The following is a 16,430-nucleotide window of genomic DNA, read 5'->3' as shown; positions in this document are numbered from 1 at the left end:
CCTTAAAACAGAAAAAGTGTTGATGTGTCGTGCTGAAATTCCGATTGATTTTGAATTCAAAGAAAAAAGGTTTTCTTCCAAAACACCATGAAATTGTCACATCTTGCAGACAATAGGTGTATTCCATGTTGTAAAGAGAAGAAAGAAAACCATGGAGCCTTTTACAGGTGTGAGGCTTCTTCAGGTGTGAGAAGACCTCACAGTCGAAACGCTGTGTTTCCGTTCTTCTCTTTTCAGCATGCAATAAACCTAGTACTTGTTCCTTTGCAGCCGAGGCATGCTGACGTAGCTACCCAGCTGAACATCTTGCAGACTCTACAGTACTTCTCTCCTGTAGAAGTAAAGCAGGGCTTGCTGGGTGAGCTTTTGCTCCGGTAAATTAGGTCACGTGTCATGTTAAATCACTTCTTCTAAACACAACATTTGCTGGTGCTAGCTTTCCCCATGAAAAGAGACATTTCCCTTACAGTACATGACATATCGTTTTTATTCTATCAATAAGTATAGAAATTAAACAAAAGAAAAAATGGTGTCGCCAAAGAATGCACAGCTCTGTCGCCTTGGGGAGGTGTCAAGGGCATTGAGCTCCTTGGACATGAAAAGTGCCCGATAAATGCCATTTCTCATCATTTCTCTTGGCGTCAGTTCTGCTATTAAATGGGACGGAGGCAACGGGCTCAGAGAGCAGGTTAAGTGCACACCGAACGCAGATGTGTCCAAGTGTCTGTAAAAGCGCGGTGCTCCGCTGGCGCTGTTCCCTAGTGGCTTAAAGTGCCCGCCTAGTAAGCAGGCGATCCTGGGTCTGAATACCAGCGGTGCCTCTCTCCGTGTCTTGTTGTGCCGAATGTCTCATTTCAGACAAACATGTACAGCTTGGTTCAGTTTAATGCAAGAATTCATTTCCTTTCTGGAATAACTTGTTTTTGAAGAAATCCATACAGCTTGTGAAAGATGAAATCCATTTCTTGGTTGTCAGTGGAAAAAGATTGCCGGCTGCAAGAAGCGCAAGTGATTGTTTTCTTTGACCATAAACCTGCAAATGTAGGGTGCACAAAAGACTGTCAGACTCTGTGGTGCTGAAAAGTTGGTGGTTCAAGCCCCTCCAGTATGCGTGTCTCAGTTTTTCCAATGTAAACATCATCACCATCGCTAAAGAAGATGGTGCAGAAGGCTCCACAGTCGAAACGTTGTGCTTCTTTTCTTCTCTTTTCAGCATGGAGTAAACCTTTGCTTTATCCTTTGCAGCCTAAGCATGCTGACGCAGCTACCTTTCTCTTAACACGCCTCAATCATTATTCACCAAAACGATCAGCAGAATAAGTCGCCTTTGTGGTGATGTCACTCCTCTGCTTCACAAATGTCCTTAGTGACGGACCATTTCTTTCTGCCATTTTTCCGGAGCGGTTATTGATTGCTCCATCATTTCCCTCATACTTTCCATCCCTAGATTGAAAAAAAAAAAACAGAAACAGGCTGACAGGACGACAATCAAATTGCAAAAACTCATCAAAGCACTCGATAGAGTATTTGAATCCACAAGTAGCTACGAGCAACTTTGTCCTGGCTTGCATGAAAGTCGGAAAATGTCAAAAAGAAAAAGATGGTGGCTTTTTCATATCTGTTCTTTTATTTTTAGTTCGTTGGCTCATCTGTCCATTGTCCTCCTGCCTGGCTCTTGACCTGTGACTGTTTGAACGCACACAGTAGACTTTCATGCAGGGGATTTGTCCTGAGCCTCTGTGAAGGACCCACCCACCCCCATAAATAACTGCTCTAGAAACACATGAATGCAAAACTAAACCACAGCTTAAAGAGGAGCTTGTCATGACCGCCAGGCAGTTAAGACCAACTCTTAAGCAATCTAAACAGCACCAGCAGAGGGTGATTATTAACAAACGCCGCCGCACGAGTTAACCCACCTGCACACACTCCACCGTGGGGTACGCAGTGCTATTTTTACCATCTTTACTTGCTTCCCGCTGGTATTGAGTCTACTCCTTGAGAGCTCTACCTGGCGTTTTTTCCATTACCTCGTTTATTCTGGATATTGGACTCCCCTTCTGCCTTTTCGACTTTGGACCTCGCCTCTCACCTCGGACTGTTTGCCACCAGTGTTCTCCCTGGATTACGACTTACCTTACGCCTCTTGACCACGAAACAAAGCAAAGCAGAGCAAAACAAAATGAACAAACGAAAAGCCTCACGTCCCGCACTTGCGTGTAACGCCGTTACGTGCCCAAGCGGTATTGTACTTCATCTTAGCACTGCACCCCGGGGCGTACGGTATATGGGAACGAGCACACGCCACAAATCGTCTCGAATCACTCCCTACAGCTGTAAGGCACCTTGAAGCGTGCACCCCCAACATTTTTCTTTGCGCATCTGTGAAAGGTAAACTCTTGAGCAAACTCTGAACCAGCTCTAAGGAAACTAATCCGATTAGACGTTACTTTGACTCATCCTTTAAGGGAACCTTGTTAATTGGAGAAATCAATGATTTCGAATGAATTCTGTATGCGTTAAAAGACAGCTATACACAGAAAACATGCAGGACACTTCTCATGATGTTTCCCGAGCCGAAACACAGTGCGTTTTTCCAAGCCCTCTGACAAAGCCCGCCCACTGAAAACTGCAGCAGATCGTGTAAAGACGTTCAACTTTGTAACTACTGCACGCACAGGAAGCAGAATAAATTCCTCTTTTCAAACTGTCAAAGGTTTGCTTTGCGAACACTGCAGGACATCGCACAATCTCTTTTGAATGGGGACAAACGATTTCTCATGGGGCACAGTAAGTACAGACGTTTAAAAAGCTCCACTCATGCCGACGATGCAGCATGAAGAAGCGCAACCTAACGTTTGCATTCCTAGCAAATTCCTTTTATTTTTTGATAAATAAAGACAGTCTTGTTTAACAAACAACACACACAACATTTTACATTGTCAATTCAATTCAAATCAATGTATTTCTATATAGCGCCTTTCACAACAAGGTTACGTGCTGTCTCTTTGAGGCAGATGTTTAAATCCTCTGAGTTAAGTGCTGAAGTTATAGTAGTCCTATCAGTATTGTTGCCTCCGATCAACAGATCCTCATTTTTCTCAGAGTTGAGTAACAAAAAGTTTTCACACATCCAAGTATTTCCTTCCTTAATGCATTTAACTAAACTGATAATAGAAGAGTTGTCGTTTGGTGTAAACAAAATGTTTATTTGAGTGTCATCAGCATATGAATGAAAGTTCATATTATTTTTTCATATTATCCTACCTAGCAGCAGCATGTAGAGAGAGAGAGCAATATTGGTCCCAGCACTGATCTTCTGGTACCCCAAATTGAACTGGTGACATTGATGAAGCAGTACAATTATTAGATATTTGAACATAATGAAAACGATGAGTAAAATGTGAAGTAAACCACTGAAGGACGGTTCCAGATAAGCCAACCTCAAACTCAAGCCTGTGTAACAAAACAGAGAGGTCAACCGTGTCAAAGGCAGCTCTAAGATCTAGAAGCAAAGCACAAGCACTGTTGCATTCCCTGCATCAGTAGCTAAGAGAATATCATTTACGACTCTTGTTAATGCAGTTTCAGAAACCAGACTAAAATTTCTCAAGTATATTATTTGAATCCAGATATGATTGACGTTGGGCAACAACTATTCTCCCAAGACTTTTAGATTGAAATGGGACCTTTGAGACAGGCCTGTAGTTGTTAAGAACTTGTTGATCCAAATTTGACTTCTTAAGAGCGGTCTAACAACCGCTACCTTAAATTGATCAGGTACAACGCCTGACGCAAGCGATGCATTCATCATACTAATTATAGGTCCTGCCAGTCCTTCGAGGGAATCTTTGACTAGCTGAGTGGGGATGGGATCTAGCAAACAGGTGGTTGACTTTGTCTTACGTCTGTGTTTATGAGTCCACCATAAGAAGAAATCTGAACAGGAGCGGTGATCATGCGAGGTCACCATGGAGGAAACCACTGCTCTCCCCCCAAAAAAAACCACCACTGCCCCTCTCAAGTTTGCTAAAGACCACATGGATGTTCCACAGCAACTCCTGGAACAATGTTCTGTGGACAGTGACAAAAGTTGAACATGTTGGTAAATGTGCACAACGTTTTGTTTGGAGATAACAAAACACTGCATACCAACTCCAAAACCTCATCCCACCTGGGAAGCATAGCGGAGGCTGTACGGCTTGCAATCATCGAGGGACCGATGAATTCCAAGATGTATCAGGAAATTCTACAGCAGAATGTCAGGGTGTCTGCCTGTGATCTAAAACTCGAAAGACGCTGGGTCATGCAGCATGACAAAAACAAAGGAGTACATCAACAACAGAGTGGCTGAAACAATAGAAATTCCGTATTTTGGGATGGCCGAGTAAGAGTCCTGACCCCAATCCCATTGAAGTGCTGTGGCGTGATCTGAAGCAGGCCGTTCAGCGCAAGACATCCCAAAAATATACATGAACTGAAACAGTTTTGCATAGAGGAATAGGCCAAAATACCTCCTAACCGCTGCTCAGGTCTGACCAGCCGCTACAGAAAGTGGGGATTGAGGTTTTTGTCATAAAGGAGGTTCCACTAGCTCCTTAATATAAGGTTTCACGTACTTTTTCCATCAATGACCTTGATTGTTTAAACCATTTGGTCAATAAAGAAACAGCAATGTCAAATGTTGGGCGTGTGTTGTTTGTTAAATCAGACTCTCTTTATTAATTATTATGACTTAGATAAAGATAAGATCACATGTTAGGAGCCATTCATGCAGAAATCCACATCATTCCGAAGGGCTGTTTACAAAAGTTTTTCTCCCAACTGTATGTGAGAGAAAAGAAGAGACGCTCACTGAGTAAGGTGGGGTTGTAGCTTTGCAAATCAAAAGGACATTTGTACGCTCAAAATGGGACAGGAGCACCCCAGATGGTACTCAAACCCACAATCCCTGGCTTAGGAGGCCAGTGTCTTAGCCATTAGGCCACTGCGCCACACTGGGTGAGGTCGATCATGCTGATGAAGAGCCAGTTTTTTTTCCTTTGCTTTTTCAAAGGGATCCCCAAAATTAGGGAAGTTAGGCAGCAGAAGGTTTACTGTGACCTGAGAAGGACCGGCATCCAATCACGGTGGTACATACACACACGCTCTCACTCATCTGAGCTACACGGCTACCAAGATGATCTCAGTTGCGCCGAGCTGGTACGGAACATATTGAACTCATCGACGGCGAATTGTCTCTCAGACAGGCTTTTCACCTCTGAGCTCCCTGACTGACAGTAATCAGCTAGGTAGTGAAACAGTCAGCTGCTTCTAAGCCTTAAACAGCTGCATCTCGGCGCTTCCACAGAGAGATGATTTGAAAGCCAAACATCGCCCATTGGGAACACCTTACTATCACTAGTTTAAGAGACTCTTAAGGTCTTGCAGAGGTGCCTGTCTAATAGCATGCGCTTTGCAAGCTATAGGTGTTTAGGCTGAGGCAGAATGCCTGTTAACAAAATGTTTTTCTAAAGGGGCCTCGCACTCTTTTCCAAGCAATGGTCACCATCCCCACCGAGTGTCACAATGTAGTCATGTCCTAGGACATCACCTGTTAGTCTCCATTTGTCTGCCACCAACACTTTAGGTTACGGGGTCACAACCGCACCCCAAAGACCAGAGGAGCCGTTGTCGTTCTGGCGGCGCAGATTGGGCTGAAGGTGGGGCGCTTGAATCTCGCTGTTGGAGGCCGTCTGAAACTGACCCAAGCCTTTCCCTTGAATTAAATGTAAATAAGAAATGAACCCCAGATGCATATGGAATCAATCACGTGTTTCCTTTGAGCCGTTTCAGAGACTGCTCCAGAGTTTACCTTGCACAGATGCGCAAAGATTAATGATGGGGGTGCACGCTTCCAGGCGTCTTACAACTGTAGGGACTGATTAGAGACAATTCGTAGCTTGTGCTCATTTCCCTCTATTCCCCGTGTTGCAGTGGTAGGATGACGTAAATTCCTGCTTCGACACGTAACGGCATTATAATCAAGTGCAGGAGCTGAGGGCTTTAGTTTTGTTTCGTTTTCCATGGCGTTCGTAAGCGCGCAAATCAAAGGCAATTCCTGCGTCTAACACGAATGTAAATGCTTTTGAAAGTGCAGTGTGGTGCAGCTTGTAAAATCCTTGTCCACATTTTTGGTTTGTTGATGTTTTTTCTGTCTGCCAAAGTTGCATTTTGACATCCGGACTGGGGGACTTTATCATTTGAACGTGAAGCCAGCCTTAAACCCTCTGAGGCGTGTCTGTCTGCCGGCACGAATCTTGTGAAAGGTATTTTTTTTAACGGAGAGCAACTTTAAAAAGGTTTCCGCAGCCAAATCGCAGTCCGTGTTTGATTATAGGAGGAATGCGGCGGCGGCGAGCTCGCATTTGTCGTGCTCGAGTGGTTAAGGCGATGGGCTCGAAATGCGTTGGGGCTTCCCCGCGCAGGTGCGAAACCTGCCGACTCCGGCGTCTGCCGCACGTCGCCTTGTGCCTGCGCGGCAGAGGCGAAGTGCCGCTTTTCCTTTCCTGGTACTATAACAACGCGAAATCGCTTGGACCCGCTGCCATGGAAATCAATTCTTCAGATAACTACACATTTTGCGTTCGCACCTCTGGTGCTCTACTTATGCCTTTGAAAACCTAATGAATAAAGCTGAAAGAACCGACACGATATGTAGGTGCTGGTAAAGCACGCAGTAAAGAACTGTTAACAGCAAGGGTTTCAGTGGGTTAACTGAGGAGAAGGCGTGATCGCTAATTGTTGACTTTTTATTTGGTGTTAGAAACACTCTTACTGTGCATGATGTGCAACAAATGTAGCCACAGAAATTGCATCACGCTTTCATGTATGCTATTGCAGACACCAACGTTGCCTAGATAGAAAACCGAAATAGCCGTGGGTTTGCTTGCTGGTCTGAAGGATCTCTCTTCGAATCTCTATCATTTGTCAATGGAAGTAAAAGGCGCTGCAATTTCATACGTTCAGAATCAAACCCGCAGCTATTGTTCGACTTTATTTCTTGACTAATTACAACTGAGTGTCGCATGAGCAGTTACATAAACTTGTCTGGTATATTTGAACACAAATGCCGTTCTTCAATTAAAACTAACAGTACATTGTCAGGGACATTCAGTTCTATACAAACAAGAGACAGACAAGAGAATATTTCTACCGTTCATGTGGACTACGTGTTGACTTACTGATCGGAATAATTGAAAAGTTCGGGCTCATAGCCGATGCAGTGCGTGCTAATTAGAACAGCAACGCTGAGCTCTCAGCACCGTACTGAGCCCAGGTGTTTTTCTGAAGCTCTCAGGTGCAGTTCATTTACATGAAGGAAATCTCTTACTGGGTACGATTACAATGCAGTAAGTAGCACAGACTACTTAGGGAGTAGCCCCATGCGTTTAAAAACGACCCGAGCCAGGCAGGAGTCGAACCTGCAATCTCCTGATCCGGAGTCAGACGCGTTATCCATTGCGCCACTGGCCCTGGTGTGACACTGCAGGACTGTAACCCAGTGAGATCAGCACTGCACCTAGTAAAATATTACCCCCGGTCCATTCTTTTCCAAAAGTGAGAAACACCTGTTTTCTACATTTTGTCTGTTTTAAAACCATATCTCTTTAAACCAAACCAAGAGTTTGTCTTTTGCACTGATATTCTGATTCATTTCGATTTCAAAGAAAAAAAAAACATTATCTTCCAAAGCATCATAAAATTGTCCATTCTTCCAGACTCTACTTCTCTCTTGTAGTAGTACAGCAGACCTTTCCAGGTGAGCAGATCACAGAGTCCGAAATATGCTTCCTCCATCAAGCAAAGTACCTGAACATGACTCTGTCTTCATAAAAGCGCCCCTGTAATAAAGAAATTAAATCCGAAATCAAGAGGGCAGTTGCCTACTGAAGTTCAAGAAGTCATCAATTTTAACCCAGCAACACATTAAAGGCTGCATCTATACAAGTACGATTCTAGAAATGCTCACCAGATTACGTTTTAAGAAGGAACTGTGCCTCAGGTTCCGCCGAGATCTTAACTCGGATGGCAGGATTCAGAGTCCGGAGTGTGGACTGATGGCGCACGGAGGGTCCATATACTGTGGATCCCTCAGTGATCTTCCGCGTGTTCAAACCGCCAGCGTGTGACTCCCCTGTCCCTGTGACCTCATTGCTCTGCTCTCGCCTCTGTGCAGCTGAGCCCGACTCATGGTAAAGTGGAAAAAAATATGCCCTCATCGTGGGATTTACTCTGGATCGAGGATAGATGTCACTTTTTTATCGTTGAACAGGATGTATGTGATGTGGCGACTAGGTTCAATATTGTATCCTTTTAAAAGATTAAGGACTGGGGTGAGCATGATTTACCACCCTTTCAGCTAAGAACCCGACATGAGCACCGTTTAAGCTGCATAGACTCGGTCGTTTAACTCTTCTCCATTAGCAGGGTTAAGGTTAAAGAAAAAAAACATTGCTGACTTCTTTTTTTTTGCCAGCCGCTAGCGCTGATTAGCAATGTTTGTATTTCATGTTTTGCAAGTTCCATCCATTTTAAGAAAAACAAGTCGCGTTAAAGACAGGAAATGAATACTTGCATTTAATTAAGTCTAGCCGTAGGCGGTTGTCTGTAAGGACCAGTTCTGTTCGAGAAGACAGAACAAAGAAGGCACCACTGGGATTCGGACTCAGGATCTCCTGTTTAAGAGACAAGCGCTTTAACCAACTAAGCAACGGCGCCCCGGTAGTGTTGTCCTTTTGCAGCCACTTGGACACACCACTCAGACACATCTGCATTCGGTGTGTGCTCCGCCTGCTCGCTGAGCAAGTTGCCACCTTTACATACAATAGCAACATCGACACCAAGAGAAAGGATGACAAATGGCTTTTATCTGGAACTTTTCATGTCCAAGGAGCTCAATGTGCTTTCTGTGTACAACAGGGCCACTGAACTCCACAATGGCCACTGAACCACAGCAGTGGCTTGCTGGCTTGACATCTCCCAAGGAAAATGTTGAAATCGCATGTGGAACAGGAAAAGGACCCTTGAGTACGAGGGAAAAAAAAGAAAAAGATCATCTGGAGCGCGCCAACCCATGTCTGGACAGCCCAGTTTCATCGACAAGGTGGCCGAGTGGTTAAGGCGATGGACGGCTAATCCATTGTGCTCTGCACGCATGGGTTCGAATCCCATCCTCGTCGCTCTCTACGTTTGACGTTGGCTCTCCTTTTGTTTGCTCCAGTACTAGAGCCTTACATTTTCTAGCGGTGGCTGAACATGGTATAGTAGGCTAACGTTGGTATCGAGCAGTGGTAGTAACAGTATTTACGTGCCGCTGCTGCCAAGTGGCTCTGGGTTGAGACCGCGTTTTCACTTACTTGCAGCACAAACGGAGAAAGCGATTTTTGACAGTCTCTCGAGAGACTGCGCTAGGTGTTTAGGGATAGACTTTGTCAGTTCCCCCTGGGATGATGGCCTCTCAAATAGTTTGTGATTCCTCTAGACGTTTATACAGTAGAAGCCTGCTTCGTGGCTTAAATCCAAGCTAAGGAAACGAGTTAGAGGTCTGATGCAGAACTGCGAATTCAATGAAGGGGAACACTACAGTACATTGCACTGTATGTGTGAGGAAAGCTGCCCCCTTCTGTTCCTTGTCGACCGAACAGAGGACTGTAAAGGATACCGCCAAGAAACTTTAGGATGCTGGTTGGAATCCAGCTCCAAAGAAGCCCCTTTGGGTGTTATGTAATCAAAAAGTAAGAACAGAGAATCTCCCTTTGATCAAAAGCGCAACAGAACTGTTTTCCGTGGAGCAGGTTTCAGACCCGTAGACCTGTTTTATTTGTAGGGCAGGGCGCATTCCCAAACGCGAATCTCCTGTTTTAGAAATGCTTTGGGCGGCGTGAAGTGAAAATAAGAAGTGGGCTCCAGATGCACATGGAAGCAATCAAGTGTTTCATCCGAGCTGTTTCAAAGACTGCTCAACAGCTTTCCTTTTACAGAGGCCCAACGATTAATGATGGGGGTGCACCCTTCAATGTGCCTTACGACTCTAGGGAGTGATTGAGACGATTCGTAGCGTGTGTTCATTTCCCTCTATTCCCCATGTTGCAGTGGTAAGATGACGTAAATTCCTGCTTCGACACGTAACGGCGTTATAATCAAGTACAGGAGCTGAGGGCTTTTGTTTTGTTTCGTTTTCTATGGCGTTCGTAAGCGCGCAAAACAAAGACAATTCCTGCGTCTAACACGAATGTAAATGCTTTTGAAAGTGCAGTGTGGTGCAGCTTGCAAAATCCTTGTCCACATTTGTGGTTTGTTGATGTTTTTTCTGTCTGCCAAAGTTGCATTTTGACATCCGGACGGGGAGACTTTATCATTTGAACGTGAAGCCAGCCTTAAACCCTCTGAGGCGTGTCTGTCTGCTGGCATGTATCTTGTGAAAGGTTTTTTTTTTAACAGAGAGCGACTTTAAAAAGGTTTCCGCAGCCACCTCACACTCCGTGTTAGATTATAGGAGGAATGCGGCGGCGGCGAGCTCGCTGTAGTCGTGGCCGAGTAGTTAAGGCGATGGATTTGAAATCCATTGGGGACTCCCCGCTCAGGTTCGAATCCTGCCGACTACGGCGTCTGCCGCACGTCACCTTGTGCCTGTGCGGCAAAGGCGAAGTGCCGCTTCTCCTTTCCTGGTACTATAAAAATGCTACATCGCTTGGTCCTGCTTCCATGGAAAGCAGTTCTTCAGGTAATTCTAGTCTCTTACCAAAGCTGTTAGGTTCCTTTCCGTGGTGAGATGGGTTGTCATGCAACGCTGCCACATAGTGCCGACAGACAAGTGTGTTGCGGGAGAAGAGAAAAGTGTTTGAAGATTTAAGAGTGTCTTAGGTGGAGCCAAAATCAAGTGTCACAAATGCAAGTGGGAAGATTTCCAATGTTTAATATGGTCAAAATAAGCGGAAGTTACCAGCTGGTCCGGCACAGTCTGCCATGCTTTTGTCATATACTGTAAAGTGGTGTGGAACTGGGTGTCGAACTGGAGCCTCACCATTTGCATATGTGAGGCTCCAGTTATACATCGAGTGTCACATTAAATGACAAAAATGAAGAGAGTTAAAGCACCTGGAGAGGTTTTCTTACAACTTTTGAGCTGACACAGTTTTGGAAAATGTTTCCTTCACGGTGCACTGAACAACATAGGCAGCCAAGAGTCTCCAAAACAAAACAGAATGGACAGATAGGAGAAAATTCCCACTCGTCCTGAAGTTCCCAAAATCCAGCACTGAGCGTAAACAAAGTGTCTAAGTAGCGTGGGAATGCTAACCCTAACCCTAGCTGGAGTTTGAGCAATCCGGCACTGAGCGTAAGAAGATGAGTCAAAGTAACGTCTAATCGGATTAGTTTCCTTAGAGCTGGTTCAGAGTTTGCTCAAGAGTTTACCTTTCACAGATGCGCAAAGAAGAATGTTGGGGGTGCACGCTTCAAGGCGCCTTACAGCTGTAGGGAGTGATTCGAGACGATTCGTGGCGTGTGCTCGTTCCCATATACCGTACGACCCGGGGTGCAGTGCTAGGATGACGTACAATACCGCTTGGGCACGTAACGGCGTTATATGCAAGTGCAGGACGTGAGGGTTTTCGTTTGTTCGTTTTGTTTTGCTCTGCTTTGCTTTGTTTTGCTTTCCATCGCGTTGGTAAGAGCGTAAATAAAAAGGCGATTCCTGTGTCTACCACTAATGTAAGAGCTATTTCAAGTGCGACGTGGTGCGGCTTTTCAAATGCTTGTGGGCATTTCTCTGTTGTTGATTCTTTTTTTGTGTGTAACAAAGTGGCATTTTCATGTCCGGACGGGGAGACTTTATCATTCCGACATGAAGCCACCCTTAAGTCCTCTGAGGCGTGTCTGTCTGCAAGGCTTGTATTTTGGAAATGTTTTTTTGAAACGGAGAACGACTTTGAAATAGGCTTCCGCCGGCGCCTCGCGATCCAGGTAAGATTGTAGCAAGAACGCAGCGGCAGTGGGGCTTGCTGTAGTCGTGGCTGAGTGGTTAAGGCGATGGACTAGAAATCCATTGGGGTCTCCCCGCACAGGTTCCAATCCTGTCGACTACGTTGTCCGCTTTCAGTCGGTGTGTTTCGGCACAAGCAAAGAAGCGCGCCTCTTTGCTGTTCCTGGTGGTTTTAAAACGCCCAATCGCTTGTACCCGCTGCCTTAGAAATAAGTTCTTCAGCGTCCGCAAATGGCATTTTGCAGCTGGAAGCAGATGTCGACGCGTTTTGCACAGAGCACCAAAAAAGCGTCTTTTTTGAAGGCCCAGGCACTGAGCATTGGTGGTTCAGTGGTAGAATTCTCGCCTGCCACGCGGGAGGCTCGGGTTCGATTCCCGGCCAATGCAGTGGCTTTTGCAGCGAGCGGCTCCATCACTTGCATCCCCTTGCAACTCGCAACTGAAAACCCACTGAAGCTAAGCAGGTGTGAGCCAGGTCAGTACCTGGATGAGGATGAGCTACAGGGAAAAACAAATCTTCCAGCTGGAAGCGGTGTTAATGGTGCTGGCGGGGGGGCGCTCACCCTGAGGTCTGTGCGGGTCCCAATGCCCCAGTATAGTGACGGAGATGCTGTGTTGTAAAAGGGCGCTGTCTTTTGGATGAGATGTAAAACCGAGGTCACAGCGCTCTGTGGTCATTCAAAATGACCACCAAAACCTTTGACAAAAGCTCTTGGTAATTGATGGTCTTCAATAATGCTTCTCCTTTAGGTACATTTTAAATCAGCTGAAAAATGCTGTGAAATGGGGGGGCACTTCAGGCCAGTGTAGGATTTGGGTTACAAGAACCATGAAACTGCACGAGAAAGCCCGTACACTGATTACACGGCTTTCTATTCAAAGGAGGACAAAAGAAATTCCCTGAGTTTGATTTTTTGCAGCACAGAGAGGAGCACTGTCGTGAGGCTGGTTAGCTCAGTTGGTTAGAGCGTGGTGCTAATAACGCCAAGGTCGCGGGTTTGAGCCCTGTACGGGCCAGGTCTAGGTCCAGGTCCCTGTTTGTGAAACAGGCAAATGACTGTCTCAGGGGCCCATTCCTCATTCTCAAGACACATGTATGCAGTATGTACACCGTGCATTGAGCAATAGGGACTGAATACACCACAGGTAAGGTTAGAAGTCATTCTGAGGTGCCACATGTGAGGGATACAGCTAGGCATCCGAAATGTAGGGTTTGAGACCCTTCAGGAGTACTGCATCCTTTGAGACAGACCTGTGCATGTTAAACAAATGATCATTTCTTTTGGCATTAGGGACTAAATATACTAAACATATGATGCTAAAATGTTATTTTCACATATATTAATGTAATAAATGATTGCTTATGCTTTATAAACAAATCTAATTAAAATAAAAGCTTAAGTTTTGTATTTATCTTGTACCATAGAACAAGATTTTCTTTGTATTTCAAGCCCACAAAGTGTCCAAATGACGCACTACATGATATAAGGAAGATTATCACATGCATATCGGTATTATCTTTCTTATGAAAATGCATTCCTTTCATTACCTTTTACTTTTTAAAATGAACTCAAATTGAGTATAATGTAATAATTTAAGTAGAATAGATTCTAATAATATAATGATCCAGTGTTTTGCACTACTTCACTGCTTCACTGCTCTATGCCATCTGGAAATAAATCCTCAGACTGCTTACTGCCCTGGGCATGTACCAATAAATTAAAGGAGCACATCTGTTTATCACTGCGTTGAAGCAGGAGACACACAGTCTCTGCAAACACATCCTAGATACAGTGTTCCAGCACCTTTGACCTCATCCAGAACGTATCATTTCTTGAAAGGGATTGCTGTCCGAATGCACATCTGAATCCCAAACAGAATCTCTAGTAAAATACGATCATTTGTGAAACAGGCAAATGACTGTCTCAGGGGCCCATTCCTCATTGTCAGACACATGTATGGAATGCTTTCACCGTGCATTGAGCAATAGGGATTAAAAACACCGCAGGTAAGGTTAGATGTCATGTTCTATGATCATTTCTTTCAGCATTAGGGACTAAATATACTAAACGTATGATGCTAAAATGTTATTTTCACATATATTAATGTAATAAATGATTGCTTATGCTTTATAAACAAATCTAATTAAAATAAAAGCTTACGTTTTGTATTTATCTTGTACCATAGAACATGATTTGCTTTGTATTTCAAGCCCACAAAGTGTCCAAATGTTCTATGATCATTTCTTTCAGCATTAGGGACTAAATATACCAAACGTATGATGCTAAAATCCTGAAAAAAGGATGTGCTCCATCTCGTCAGTAGATTGGATTCCAAAACTGATTTGGGTCAATATACATTACCTTCGAAATTAAAGTACAGTCTACTGTAGGGAACCATCAACTTAGAAAGCATTGGCCTTCCCTGGGGGTCAGGTAGGTGCAAAAGATAAACCTTTATCCTATCTTTATCTTAAGATAAGTGGCCAAGCAGTATTTTTCCAAGTTTCACCAAGCACATCATGTTGCCATAGTAGACAAAGTTCTATAAAATGTTAAATAACTTTTAAAAAAAGCATCTTGGTCTTACAGTACTGTACAAGGTGAATTAAACTGTCCCTGGTAATAAAAAGTAATTAGAAGCATCTCAGAAACTTTATCTCTAGAAACATTAGCTGTTTTATATCATGTAATTTAGTGTGATGTTGTCAGAATTCAAGGACATTATCACACACAGAAATTGGTTCAGTTAAATCTAAAAAACACAGCTAAACATGGGTTTAAATGTAACAGAAGTCTTACCTCTTGTCAAAAGATTTAATTCAAGAAGCGATGTAATAAATGATTGCTTATGCTTTATAAAGAAATCTAATTAAAATAAAAGCTTAAGTTTTGTATTTATCTTGTACCATAGAACATGATTTTCTTTGTATTTGAAGCCCACAAAGTGTCCAAATGATGCACTACATGATATAAGGAAGATTATCACATGCATATCGGTATTATCTTTCTTATGAAAATGCATTCCTTTCATTACCTTTAACTTTTTAAAATGAACTCAAATTGTGTATAATGTAATAATTTAAGTAGAATAGATTCAGGTAGGAAATATAGAGTCATGATGTTTATGGCTGACATCATTTCACATGGGTGAATTTTAAGCTAAGAAATAAAAACATTTACAATGAAGATACCATTGCTTAATTTTAAATGCCTTTAAAAAATAAATACCTCCTGAGAATAATTTGCCACTCCCAGATCCTTGGTAAGGTACTGTTTGAATCCAATCAGGAGAGGAGCATCCAGGGAGTGCTTTCTATAGAGTCCAGCTTGGGCCACTCTCTTCCGGCCTGCTGATACTTTTTAACTACTCAGGGCCTGTAAGGATATAAAACACCGGTTTAAACATTTTATACCTATAAGACAAATTAGAATTTTAGTAAAAAATTGATACATCTGAAAAATAAAAAGTCTTACTGCTGATAGAGTTCTTCAGAGCTCACATCTTCCCCTTCCTTATCCGCTTTTGTTTCAGTTTCTAGAGCAGCCTCTGGCATCTCTTCCTCCTGGACAGCGGCCTCTTGCTCAGGGCCGCTGGAATGCAGGTAGATTCTTTTCAACATGCTTTTACATAATATGTTGTAACAATGATTTCAAAAAGAAACTACAGAAGCCTTACAGATTAAAAATATCTCACCTTGCCAATGTGTCTTCAGGCTTCCCATGTACAAAAAGGCCCAAGGACTCTAGCAGTCTTACAACCACTATCCTGTTTGCCTCACCAGACACGATCTCTATTCTGTGGTAATCCACGATGACCCCGTTCTTCAGGTGATTCATCATGTCCTCCCTCGCCTGTTGAGAGGCCATCCTGATCTTTTCTGCCGTGGCGTGCTTCATACACGCCCTCTTCAAGTGAGCAGGAAGCTGATCAAGAGTATTCAGGCACATCTTGCACACCAGGGGAATCCTCGCGGGTTTCCTTTGAAAATAAATAATACCATCTGTGTATAGAAACAAGCTAAGACTGATTTCTTAAATTATCCTTAATTTTCTCTCTCATAGTTTGAGCATAATGATTTTATTGCATTTATATAAGAATTGCTCATTGCTCCTAAATAAATAATGGTTTCATAAAAAAGTGAACACTTACTTGGTCTCAGTCACAGACTTTCCAATAGAAGCCATTGTGGAGTTCAGCAACTGCAGGTCCTAGAAGTGGGGAAGGAATTTTAAAAGAGAAATTGAATTACAATACAGAAGGAATGGCTGAGGGATCACTGAAATATATATATACAAATTCCAAAGACTGAGTCCATATAGAAACAACTACCTTTCATTTTCAGTATAAGAAAAAAAAAACATTATCTTCCAAAGCATCATAAAATTGTCCCTTCTTCCAGACT

The 16,430-nt window shown here is 43.5% G+C and overlaps 4 non-coding genes across 4 annotated transcripts; 3 read left to right on the top strand and 1 right to left on the bottom strand.

The window, feature by feature from the left end:
* Nucleotides 1–7,442: 7,442 nt before the first annotated feature.
* On the bottom strand, nucleotides 7,443–7,515 carry trnar-ccg (transfer RNA arginine (anticodon CCG)). Its single transcript has one exon. It is a non-coding gene; the product is annotated as a tRNA-Arg (tRNA).
* Nucleotides 7,516–9,139: 1,624 nt separating this feature from the next.
* trnas-gcu (transfer RNA serine (anticodon GCU)) lies at nucleotides 9,140–9,221 on the top strand. The gene has a single exon. It is a non-coding gene; the product is annotated as a tRNA-Ser (tRNA).
* A 1,343-nt stretch (nucleotides 9,222–10,564) lies between these two features.
* trnas-uga (transfer RNA serine (anticodon UGA)) lies at nucleotides 10,565–10,646 on the top strand. The gene has a single exon. It is a non-coding gene; the product is annotated as a tRNA-Ser (tRNA).
* A 1,695-nt stretch (nucleotides 10,647–12,341) lies between these two features.
* Nucleotides 12,342–12,412, top strand: trnag-gcc (transfer RNA glycine (anticodon GCC)). Its single transcript has one exon. It is a non-coding gene; the product is annotated as a tRNA-Gly (tRNA).
* Nucleotides 12,413–16,430: the final 4,018 nt, after the last annotated feature.

Source organism: Lepisosteus oculatus, unplaced genomic scaffold (genome assembly GCF_040954835.1).
Source record: "Lepisosteus oculatus isolate fLepOcu1 unplaced genomic scaffold, fLepOcu1.hap2 HAP2_SCAFFOLD_48, whole genome shotgun sequence".
Classification (NCBI taxonomy): domain Eukaryota; kingdom Metazoa; phylum Chordata; class Actinopteri; order Semionotiformes; family Lepisosteidae; genus Lepisosteus; species Lepisosteus oculatus.
The sequence above is the reverse complement of the archived record's forward strand: the minus strand, read 5'-3'. Positions and strand labels throughout refer to the sequence as shown.